Below are 10,861 nucleotides of genomic sequence, written 5' to 3'. Positions count from 1 at the left end.
GATGATGTAAACCCAGACCTGCCCAGCTCCAAAGCTCCATGAACTTTCTGCATTCTTCTGCTGCTCCCACACAATTAACCGAAACACCTACACAGAGGCTTCTACTAAGACCAGACAGCCTACAAATAGTACATTTTCTCTGCCAACCGATGGGGAAACACTCTCTGTAGACACAACCTTAAGATAGGTGTTGGGCACCTGGGTGGCTCAGTCGTTAAGCGTCTGCCTTTGGCTCAGGTCATGATCCCAGGGTCCTGGGATCGAGCCCCACATCGGGCTCCCTGCTCCGCGGGAAGCCTGCTTCTCCCTCTCCCGCTCTCCCTGCTTGTGTTCCCTCTCTCGCTGTGGGTCTCTCTCTGTCAAATAAATAAATAAAATCTTTAAATAAATAAATAAATAAATAAAATGTGTTTAAAAAAAAAAAAGATAGGTGTTAATGATGTAGACATCATCAGTGGACCTCAACAGCTTTTGGTGATTTGTAAACATACCAGGAACTCACTTTCCCATCAGCATGCTTCCTTGAGCACCACACTTTAAAATGCCTGGTTTTTTTTAAAAGACTTTTTTTTAAGTAATCTCTACATTCAACATGGGGCTCGAACTCACAACCCCGAGATCAAGAGTTGCATGCTCTACCAACTGAGCCAGTCAGGCGCCCCTAAAATGCATGCTTAATTAATTTCACCCCTAGGCTTAGGTGTTTGGTTGGTTATTTCATTCTATTTTTTTAAAGATTTATTTTTAAGTAATCTCTACCCCCATCGTGGAGTTTGAACTCACAACCCCGAGATCAAGAGTTGCATGCTCTACCGACTGGGCCAGCCAGGCACCCCTATTTCATTCTATTTTTAGATAAATGTTTTATTTTCAAACAGTTTTAGATATACAGAAAAGTTGCAAGAATATTACAGAGAGTTCCCGTATGGCCCGCACACAATTTCCCCTATGGTTACTGTATTTTTTAAATGTTTTCAAACAAGGGGCGCCTGGGTGGCTCAGTCCATTAAGCGGCTGCCTTTGGCTCAGGTCATGATCCCAGGGTCCTGGGATGGGCTCCCTGCTCAGCGGGGAGTCTGCTTCTCCCATTCCCTCTGCCCCTCCCCCACCCTGCTCGGCTCTCTCTCTCTCTCAAATAAATAAATAAAATCTTTTAAAAAACGCTTTCAAACACAACCACAATAATGAATTGATAGCAATCAAACAAGTTGCCTCTATCATGTGCTGTTTGGAACCCATCAAAATACATGTCTCAGGGGCGCCTGGGTAGCTCAGATGTTTAAGCGTCTGCCTTCCGCTCAGGTCATGATCCCAGGGTCCTGGGATCGAGCCCCACATCAGGCTCTCTGCTCCGCGGGGAGCCTGCTTCTCCCTCTCCCACTCCCCCTGCTTGTGTTCCCTCTCTCGCTGTGTCTCTCTCTGTCAAATAAATAAATAAAATCTTTAAAAAGAAAATACACGTCTCAGAGGGCTCGGATGCCAGGCTGTAGTGTACAAGGCGGCCACGAGGGCTTCTTCCAGAATGAGCAGCTCCAGATAAGAACATGGGACTCATCCCTGAGTTTCTAAAGAGAAGTAACATTTTATTCCAGCTTGAACTTCCAACTGGCCTTGTGGCCCAAACTAAGAATTTGGTCTAAGGTCAAAAGGGTATGTCTTTTTCAAATCCCACAGCTCATAAGCTTGTCTCATTTATTTCAGGATTCTCTCTTGTTTACTTGACATGTCATCTTTCCCACATCTCAGGATTCTTGGAAACTTCTGAAAATACACACAGCAAAGCAAACTTAAACAAAAACCAACATAAAGAACTGTAGAAAGCACTGGGTGAAGAGAAGCAGCCAAAAGAGGACAGAGGCCCAGAGAAGGAAAATATTGCTGGAAGCAACACCAGGCCTAGTGTGCAGGTGTCTTGTTCCCAGCTCGGAGCTGGGGCGGGCAGGTCCCCTCTGTCCGTACTGTACTCTCTAGGCACCAGCCACCCACTGGGCAGTCATGGTTCCATAGGACCCTGCCTTCATCTATAGTTGACTGAGTCTTTTTTTTTTTTTTTAAAGATTTTATTTGACAGAGAGAGCACAAGCAGAGGGAGAGAGAGGGAGAAGCAGGCTCCCCGCTGAGCAAGGAGCCCGATGTGGGACTCGATCCTAGGACTCTGGGATCATGACCCGGGCTGAAGGCAGCCGCTTAACCGACTCAGCCACCCAGGCGTCCCTATAGTTGACTGATTCTTGACTGGGCCAATCAGGCTCACCCTCTCATGATCTTGCTGTTGCGATTCAGAGATTCCCACCCATTTCTCTCTGGGACAGAGTGGATGCTTTGTCTGGCTTTGCTCTAAGAGAAACAGGGGAAACAGGTCTGTCAAGAAGGACAAGAGTGAAGTGGACATTCAGAAAGAAGCTGAAAGAAAGGCCCCAGAGGGAGAACAGCCTGGCTTAAGGGCTTTCAAGACCCTGGTTCTGGTTCTTCTCGAAGCCTGGCTGTCCCCTGCCCTTGGGTTCCACAAGACATCTTTGAAGGCTTGCATTAAGGGCCCCACTAAAAAAAAAAAAAAAAAAAAAAAGGCAACATATGTGAGTGGCTCCATTCTAACCCCAAAAGTTTAAGTTTATTTTCCTGTTCTTTACAAAGGAATTTTTTTCTGATTATAAACACATGTTCCTTGTAGAAATTTTAATTAGCTTTCTTCTCATTATAAAAACATTTTTGTTAGGTCTATACATCCTGAGAAATATAAAATGAAAACTAAATCACTTGTAATGAGATGCATACACATGTTCAACATGTACCGAGATGTTCATAGCAGCTCCATAAAGGCCCCAAGCTGGAAACTGTCCAAATGCCTATCCAGAGGAAAATGGGGAAATAAATTGTGTTATATTCACATTCTGGAACACTTGTGAAAATTGATTAAAGGAAACCTTATCTAAAATGGAGTCGGGGGGATGCCTGGGTGGCTCAGCCTGTTGAGTGTCTGACTCTTGGTTTCGGCTCAGGTCATGATCTCCCCGTGGTGGGACTGAGCCCCAGGTTGAGTCACACCACAGGCTCTTCGCTCAGGGTGGAGTCCGCTTCGGATTCCTTCGCCCTCTCCCTCTCCTTTCCCCTCTGCCCCGCCCCCGCTCTCACTCACTCTCTCAAAATAAATAAACAAAATCTTTAAAAAATAATAAAAATAAAATGGAGTCAGGAGGCCAGAAAGGCGAGCTCCCATGCCCTACCATTCAGGTCAATTGCAGACCCCGACAGGAAGAGATGTACCTTGTGTTGCCCACAGGAAGAAGCTATACTTCTAGGGTAGCTTACTACCCTAGGAGGAGGAAGAATGATTTTCTCCTTGCCAATGAGCAACTGTCACAACTCAGCCAATGAAAAGCCACCACACTTTGAATTCCCAGTTTACACCAAAGGACTTTTTGTTTATAACAGCCCCTTCCAACTCTCTCCTTTTCTCTCCAGAAGAGCCTTCCTCTTCTTTGTTTGCTGCTTTTGCCTTAGTTTGCATGTCCTGAAATGCAATTCTCTGCTATTCCTGAATAAACTCAATTTTGCTGGTAAAATAAGTTTTATTTTATTTTTTTAAAGATTTTATTTATTTACTTGAGAGAAAGAGCACAAGCAGGGGGAATGGCAGAGGGAGAGGGAGAAGCAGCCTCGCCCTGAGCGGGAAGCCCCATGCGGGGCTCCATCCCAGGACCCTGGGATCATGACCTGAGCCGAAGGCAGATGCTTACCAGACTGAGCCACCCAGGCATCCCTAACTGAGTTTTATTTTTAAGGTTAATACATTATACAGCAATGAGAATGAACATCTACAACCGCACGCAGTACCAAAATCTCGTATGATGGTGAATGAGCAAAAGAAATTAGACACAGTAAGGGCAAAGTTAATTATCCCATTCATATAAAAGGCAAGAATAGGCAAGACTACCCTCTGCTGTTAGATGTTGGGACAGTGGTTACATTCGAGGGTGATAGTGACTGGAAGGGGGCCCAAGGAGGGGCTTCTGGGATGCTGATCACGTTCTGTTTCCTGACCTGGATGGTGGTGACACAACTGGATTCATCCTGTGAAAATTCATCGAGCTATACTCTTAGAGTAGATACGTGCACCTTTCTTTATGTTATATTTTATTTATTTTTTAAAGATTATTTATTTATTTATTTCAGATTGAGAGTGAGAGAGACCATGAGCAGGGGGAGCGGCAGAGAGAGAGAGGGAGAAGCAGACTCCCTGCTGAGCACAGGGAACCCGATGCGGGGCTCGATCCCAGGACCCTGAGATCATGACCTGAGCCGAAGGCACACGTTTCACCCACTGAGCCACCCAGACACCCCTGTATATTTTAAAAGAATTTTTAAAATAGCCTCTAACTCCAGATTTTTTTTGGGGGGGGGAGGAAGGCGTTAAATTTTAAACTTTCTCGGGGCGCCTGGGTGGCTCAGTCGTTAAGCGTCGTGATCCCAGTGTGAAGTGGCGCGAAAGGGGAGCGGTGTGCTGAGCAGATCGGTGTCTCCAAAAGCTCACTCTGGCTGGCTGCCGTGCTAGGAAGCCAGGATTTCTCCAACTCGTTGCTCTTGACGTTTGGGGTCGGACAATTCTTTGCTGTGGGGGAATGCCCGGTGCATTGAAGGATGGTTTTTTTGTGTTTAAGATTTTATCTATTTATTTGAGAGAGAGAGCGAGCGAGAGAGCACATGAGCAGGGGGAGAGGCAGAGGGAGAAGCAGACTCCCCACCAAGCAGGGAGCCCGATGCGGGGCTCCATCCCAGGACCCTGAGACCATGACCCGAGCCAAAGGCAGATGCTTAAACGACTGAGCCACCCAGGCGCCCCATATTGGAGAATGTTTAGCAGCATCCCTGGCCTCTATCCACTAGCTGTCAGTGGCACCTTCTTTCCCTTTGTCTAAGCAAAGGGGTCTGACATTGTCAAATGTCCCCTCGGCGGGGCAGGGAGAGGTCCAGCAGCAAAATCGCTCCCAATGAAGACTGTCAAACCATTTATTTCGGTCAGGCCAATCAGTTTTCTCTGATGAGGGTCTGCCACCGTCCCTCCCTCTGTTCCCAGACACGCACATACGATGGACACAGGCACATACACATGTGCACGTGGCCTTGACCACAGTACTCTTGCACGTCATACTCGTCTCTGGCTGCCCAAACACCCAAACACCCACCAGGGTTTTGCGTGGGCAGGGGTTTGATATTCTCTTCTCTGGAATAGAACAGGTTCAGTGAAGGGTAAATGGTTAATATTTCACTCCGTTCCATCTGGTTCTCATCGCCACTCCTGCTAACAGCAGCTACCTGGCAGCTTAAGCACTCAAAATGCTGGTTGCTATATTAGCAGGAATGAGAGCTGCAGAACCTTCTTGAATCTGTACAATAGGAGAACACCTGGTACAACTGATCTTTTACAGACATTTTCAGTCCTTACAAACCCAAGGTAGGTATGATTTTGGCTAAGTCTCCCTCTTCTTTTTGTTTAAAGATTTTATTTATTCATTTGAGACAGAGAGAGCACAAGTGGTGGAGAGGGAGAAGCAGGCTTCCCGTGGCGCAGGGAGCCCAATGCGGGACTCGATCCCAGGACCCTGGGATCCTGACCTGAGCCGAAGGCAGACTCAACGACTGAGACCCCAGGCGCCCCTCCCCTCTCATTTCTAATACTACCTATGTGAGGTCTGTAGGGAAGCTCCCTCTGCATCAGTGCCACCTTCGCCCTGTGCCAACCTCCCCTGAAGAGTGAGGCTAAGGTATTTTTAATGCTCCAAAACATCACATCACGTGACTGCCAATTAGAGCAAGTCCCTCCGCTTTGGCCCGGGAGAGCATCTATAGCAGGCCAATGCTTACGGCTAGCCACACAGCCGCAGGTCCCAGCTTCCCAGGCTGGCTAGTTGGTATTCTGTAGCCCACTCTTCCAATTTCTGGCCAACCCTGGTCCTTAAGGATTACGCTCATTGGAGCCTGTAAATGGGGTCCTGGGTTAGGGACCCCTGTCCATGCCACCCCTACCCCTTGCTGCTTCTGCTACGCCCAGCACGGGGTCCCTACAAACTAGATACGGGGTTGCCACCAAACTTGATTCCCCCCCTTTTCTCTTGCTATAGTTTCACCTTCATTCCACAGGTAATTAGGGAACTTTTTCCCTTCCCACCTTTTTCAGACATTTGCTCCGGCTTCCACCGTGGCCTGTCGCTAGCCTAACATACAGGTGTCTATCCACCAACTAATCCCAAGTACCTGGAACGGTGCCTGACACATAAATGCCCAGTAGATCTAAATTTAGTAAATGCCAAAATGGTCTTTCGATTTCTCTCAACAATTTAAAGATGCAGACATTTAGTTCACAGGCTCTATAAGCCCAGGCAGACCAGTTTGATAACCCCTGGATCAGAGGATTCCTACTTGTACTGAAGACGGGCATTAGTCTGACCCTCGGTCCTGCCGCGCCCGGCTCTGCGCGGTGACCCGAGCCGAGGCCGCCCCTCGGCAGGTGCCGCGTCCCCAGCCTGCGGGCCGCGCACTCGCTCCCTGCTCCCTGCGCTCCCGAGGGGCGGCCGGGCCTCAGCATGAACCACAGCCACCGGCTCGGGCCGGCCAGCAGCTGCCTGGGCACCATGCAGGGGAAGAGCAAGTCTGGAGCTGAATTTTGTCGGTTTTCACTGGACAGATCAAAACCTGGAAAATTTGGGTTTTATGGATTACTGCGACATGTTCAGAAGATACCCAATGTTGGCGTTTTAGTAGGCTACACAGACATCCAAGGAGACTTACTACCTATAAATAATGATGATAATTATCACAAAGCTGTTTCAATTGGCCAATCCACTGCTTAGGATTTTTATACAAAAAAAGGGAGAAGCAGACTACAGTGCCTTTGGTACAGACACACTAATAAAGAAGAATGTTTTTAACCAATCTATTGCGTCCTGACAACCATAGAAAAAAGCCACCCTAGTCATTAGTATGCCCCAAGACTTCAGACCTGTGTCTTCTATTATAAATGTGGATATTCTCCCAGAAACACATCGTAGGGCTCGTCTTTACAAATACGGCACTGAGAAACCCTTAGGGTTCTACATCCGGGATGGCTTGTGTCAGGGTCACACCGCATGGCCTAGAGAAGGTCCCAGGGATCTTTATATCCAGACCAAATCTGGCTCAAAGCACAGGACTATTAGCTGTAATGATGAAGTTTTAGAAGTTAACGGCATAGAAGTTTCAGGGAAGAGTCTTTTTTTTTTTTTTAAGATTTTTATTTATTTATTTGACAGAGAGAGAGACACAGCGAGAGAGGGAACACAAGCAGGGGGAGTGGGAGATGGAGAAGCAGGCTTCCCGCCAAGCAGGGAGCCCGATGCGGGGCTCGATCCCAGGACCCTGAGATCATGACCTGAGCCGAAGGCAGACGCTTAACGACTGAGCCACCCAGGAGGCATCCTGTGCTTTTGCTATTTTGTCTCTAGGGCACTATCGGATGTTAGCGCACATTCTCAGAACCATGAGAGGACCAGATCACTTCCGTTCGAAGTTGTTGCATATTTAACCTGCTGTGCGGAGCCCAGTCAGCTTTTCCTTCAACGGCATTTTTTAAAAATTCTAATGTGAAAAAATCTGATTCGGTCCTTTGGTACCTTGGGGACCTCAGCTCCTATGTTCCCTGTATTTTTTGATTTTTTAATGTTGTTCCTCTGTTGCTAATTGTTACAAGTAATATTTTCTTTTGTCAGAGAGAGAGAGCACACAAGCAGGGGGAGCAGCAGGCAGAGGGAGAAGCAGACTCCCTAAGGAGCCTGACGTGGGACTCGATCCCAGGACCCTGGAATCACGAACTGAGCCAAAGGCAGACACTTAACCAAGCCATCCAGGCGTCCCACAAGTAATTTTTTTAAATGCTTTTTTTTCCCCTAATATCTAAGAAATCAAACCAATTGCCTGTTTTGGGGAGTTGCTTCCTACGTCATAAAGCATTGAAGCCATGTTCCTGAATTAAGAACCTGTAACAGTTGTTCAAGTTCAAAGCTTGTTCTTCCTGTATCACATTTACAGACTCATTCCATATGCGTATAACTTAATGACACAAAAGGCAGTTCCATCAAGGTAATACGTGAGACTCCCTTAATCTCCTCTCACCCTCATTCCCATCTCATTGGAAATCATTCCTTTTGTTGTTGGTGTGTGTTTTGTTGGTGTGCTTTTATACTCTAATGTATTTGAGTAGTATGAATCATTTTGTATTATAAAATACACCCAAAGAGATTTTTTTTTTTTTAAAGATTTTATTTATTTCAGAGAGAGAATGAGAAACAGAGAGCATGAGAGGGAGGAGGGTCAGAGGGAGAAGCAGACTCCCCGCTGAGCAGGGAGCCCGATGCGGGGCTCGATCCCAGGACTCCAAGATCATGACCTGAACCGAAGGCAGTCACCCAACCAACTGAGCCACCCAGGCGCCCCCCCAAAGAGATTTTTACACGGGACAAACTTGGGCACTTTTTTATAGGAGCATTTGGTTTTTCCCTAATGGGATTTCTAGGAACACTGCCTACACTTTATGAAAAAAATATATTCACCTTGGACAGGTAGTTTATTGCTATTTATTTTATGAGGCTATTTATTACTTTCCAACGCACCCACTTAGAATTAAGGGTAAGGCTGCTGACTTCTATTCCTCGCCTGATTTCCCTGTACAACATGCATGAGCACTGCAGTAGGCCCAAGTTCCCTGTGGCTTATGGCTACTTCTGTTATTAATTTCATGGTAGGGCTAGAATGGGTACCTTTGTAACAGTTACATGCTATGGAAACAATTAAGTGCTATTTTCTCTCTATGGTAAAGATATATGAGGAAGTCTTGGGACTGAAGGAAGGTCACTTAGAATACTTTGTTCACATTACCACCAAACAGATTATCACTGAACTATTAACTGCACATTATGTAATGCAATGTTCTTTTTTGTTGAATTCACCCAAGTTCTTCCACTTCTATACCGCTATTCATTAATGGCATTCCAGCTTTAACCTTACGAGGTATAGAAATTTGACTCTAGAACGGCAAAATGTTAACATGTAGTTTAAATTTCATTTTAAGTGGTGCAGGGGTTCAACAGTAAGTAAAAATCCTTTCACATACTATTTGTGGTTTTTTTTTTTTAAGATTTTATTTGACAGAGAGAGACACAGCGAGATGAGGGAACACAAGCAGGGGGAGTGGAAGAGGGAGAAGCAGGCTCCCCGCAGAGCAGGGAGCCTGATGTGGGACTCGACCCCAGGACCCTGGGATCATGACCTGAGCCAAAGGCAGTCGCTTAACCGAATGAGCCACCCAGGCGCCCTACTTTTTGTTTTTTTTAACAATGTTTTAACATCTGAACTTTTCTCTTGGGGGTAAAATACTTCAGGGCTTGACTTTTCGTACAAATTTTAACTATAAAGTACAGATTTGTATGTATTCATGAAAATGAAAATCAAAGCTGCTAATGCTTTTTTTTATTTTTTTAAAGATTTTATTTATTTATTTGACAGACAGCACAAGCAGGGGGAGCGGCAGGCAGAGGCAGAGGGAGAAGCAGGCTCCCCACTGAGCAGGGAGCCCGACGCGGGGCTCGATCCCAGGACCCCGGGATCATGACCTGAGCCGAAGGCAGACGCTTAACCATCTGAGCCACCCAGGCGCCCCCTGCTAATGCTTTTTATTTTAGTTATCCTAAGGGTGTATGTCGGTGGTGTTAAAACTAGATCTCTCATTTAAATTGTTGGTGAAATAACTGATTACTAGCCATATTGTAAAACCAATAGATCTTGGTATACAATGTCAGTTCATTGGTAGTCTGAATCAATTATTTCAAGTGTACCTTAACAGAAATGTCAATGGATTCAGTGTAAAATTTTATAGTACTAATGTCAAGCCTGTGAATTTTGTTCTGTATCCTGAGTAAACTTACTGTAACGTTCTCATGAGCTACCAGCAAAAAAATGTAATTTTGTGAACTATAAACTTTCTAATTTTACATGCCATGTTTTTACATGAATGATACTTTGTTTAAACTATCAAAGTATTTTACAATTTTACTATAAACTGTACATTATCACTAAATGAACTTTTGATTTTAAAAATCCAATTTAGCTTTAGCTGTAGATTATTTTTTACAAATATAGACTTGTAAAAAAAAGACTGGCATCATAGAATAGCAGAAAAAGATGCTATTTAAGAATGTGCTACCCAGAGGTATGAGGACGACACACATACTCACTACCCGTAAGGTGTTAAGAGCCATTAGCCACATGGAGCTTCTTAATTAAAATTAAATAAAAATTCAAGTCAGGGGCGCCTGGGTGGCTCAGTCGTTAAGCGTCTGCCTTCGGCTCAGGTCATGATCCCAGGGTCCTGGGATCGAGTCCCACATCGGGCTCCCTCCTCGGGGGAAGCCTGCTTCTCCCTCTCCCACTCCCCCGGCTTGTGTTCCTGCTCTCGCTAGGTCTCTCTCTGTCAAATAAATAAATGAAATCTTTAAAAAAAAAAAAAAAAAATTCAAGTCAGTTCTTTACTCAAACTAGGCACACTTTTTTTTTTTTTTTTAAAGCTTTTATTTATTTGAGGAGAGAGAACACAAGCCAGGGGAGGGGCAAGCAGATACCATGCTCAGCGGGGAGCCCGATCCCAGGACCGAGATCATGACCTGGGCCTAAGGCACTGAGCCATCCGGGCTCCCCCTAGCCACACTTTACATACTGGTTGTCAAGGGCCACTTCCATCACTGCAGAGAGTTCTGACAGTGCTATGCATGATCTGACAGGTGGGGGATTCAGTCCTTCGCAAATCAGAAACACAACAGCAGTGGAGGTGAAAGGT

General features: G+C 45.7%; 1 pseudogene; it reads left to right on the top strand.

Moving 5' to 3' along the window:
* Positions 1-6,581: 6,581 nt before the first annotated feature.
* LOC102737711 (partitioning defective 6 homolog beta pseudogene) lies at positions 6,582-7,558 on the top strand (annotated as a pseudogene).
* Positions 7,559-10,861: the final 3,303 nt, after the last annotated feature.

The sequence above is a fragment of the Leptonychotes weddellii genome, chromosome X (genome assembly GCF_054177405.1).
Source record: "Leptonychotes weddellii isolate Sample4059 chromosome X, ASM5417740v2, whole genome shotgun sequence".
Lineage (NCBI taxonomy): Eukaryota > Metazoa > Chordata > Mammalia > Carnivora > Phocidae > Leptonychotes > Leptonychotes weddellii.
Note: the sequence above shows the minus strand (reverse complement) of the source record. Positions and strands in the feature narration are given on the sequence as shown.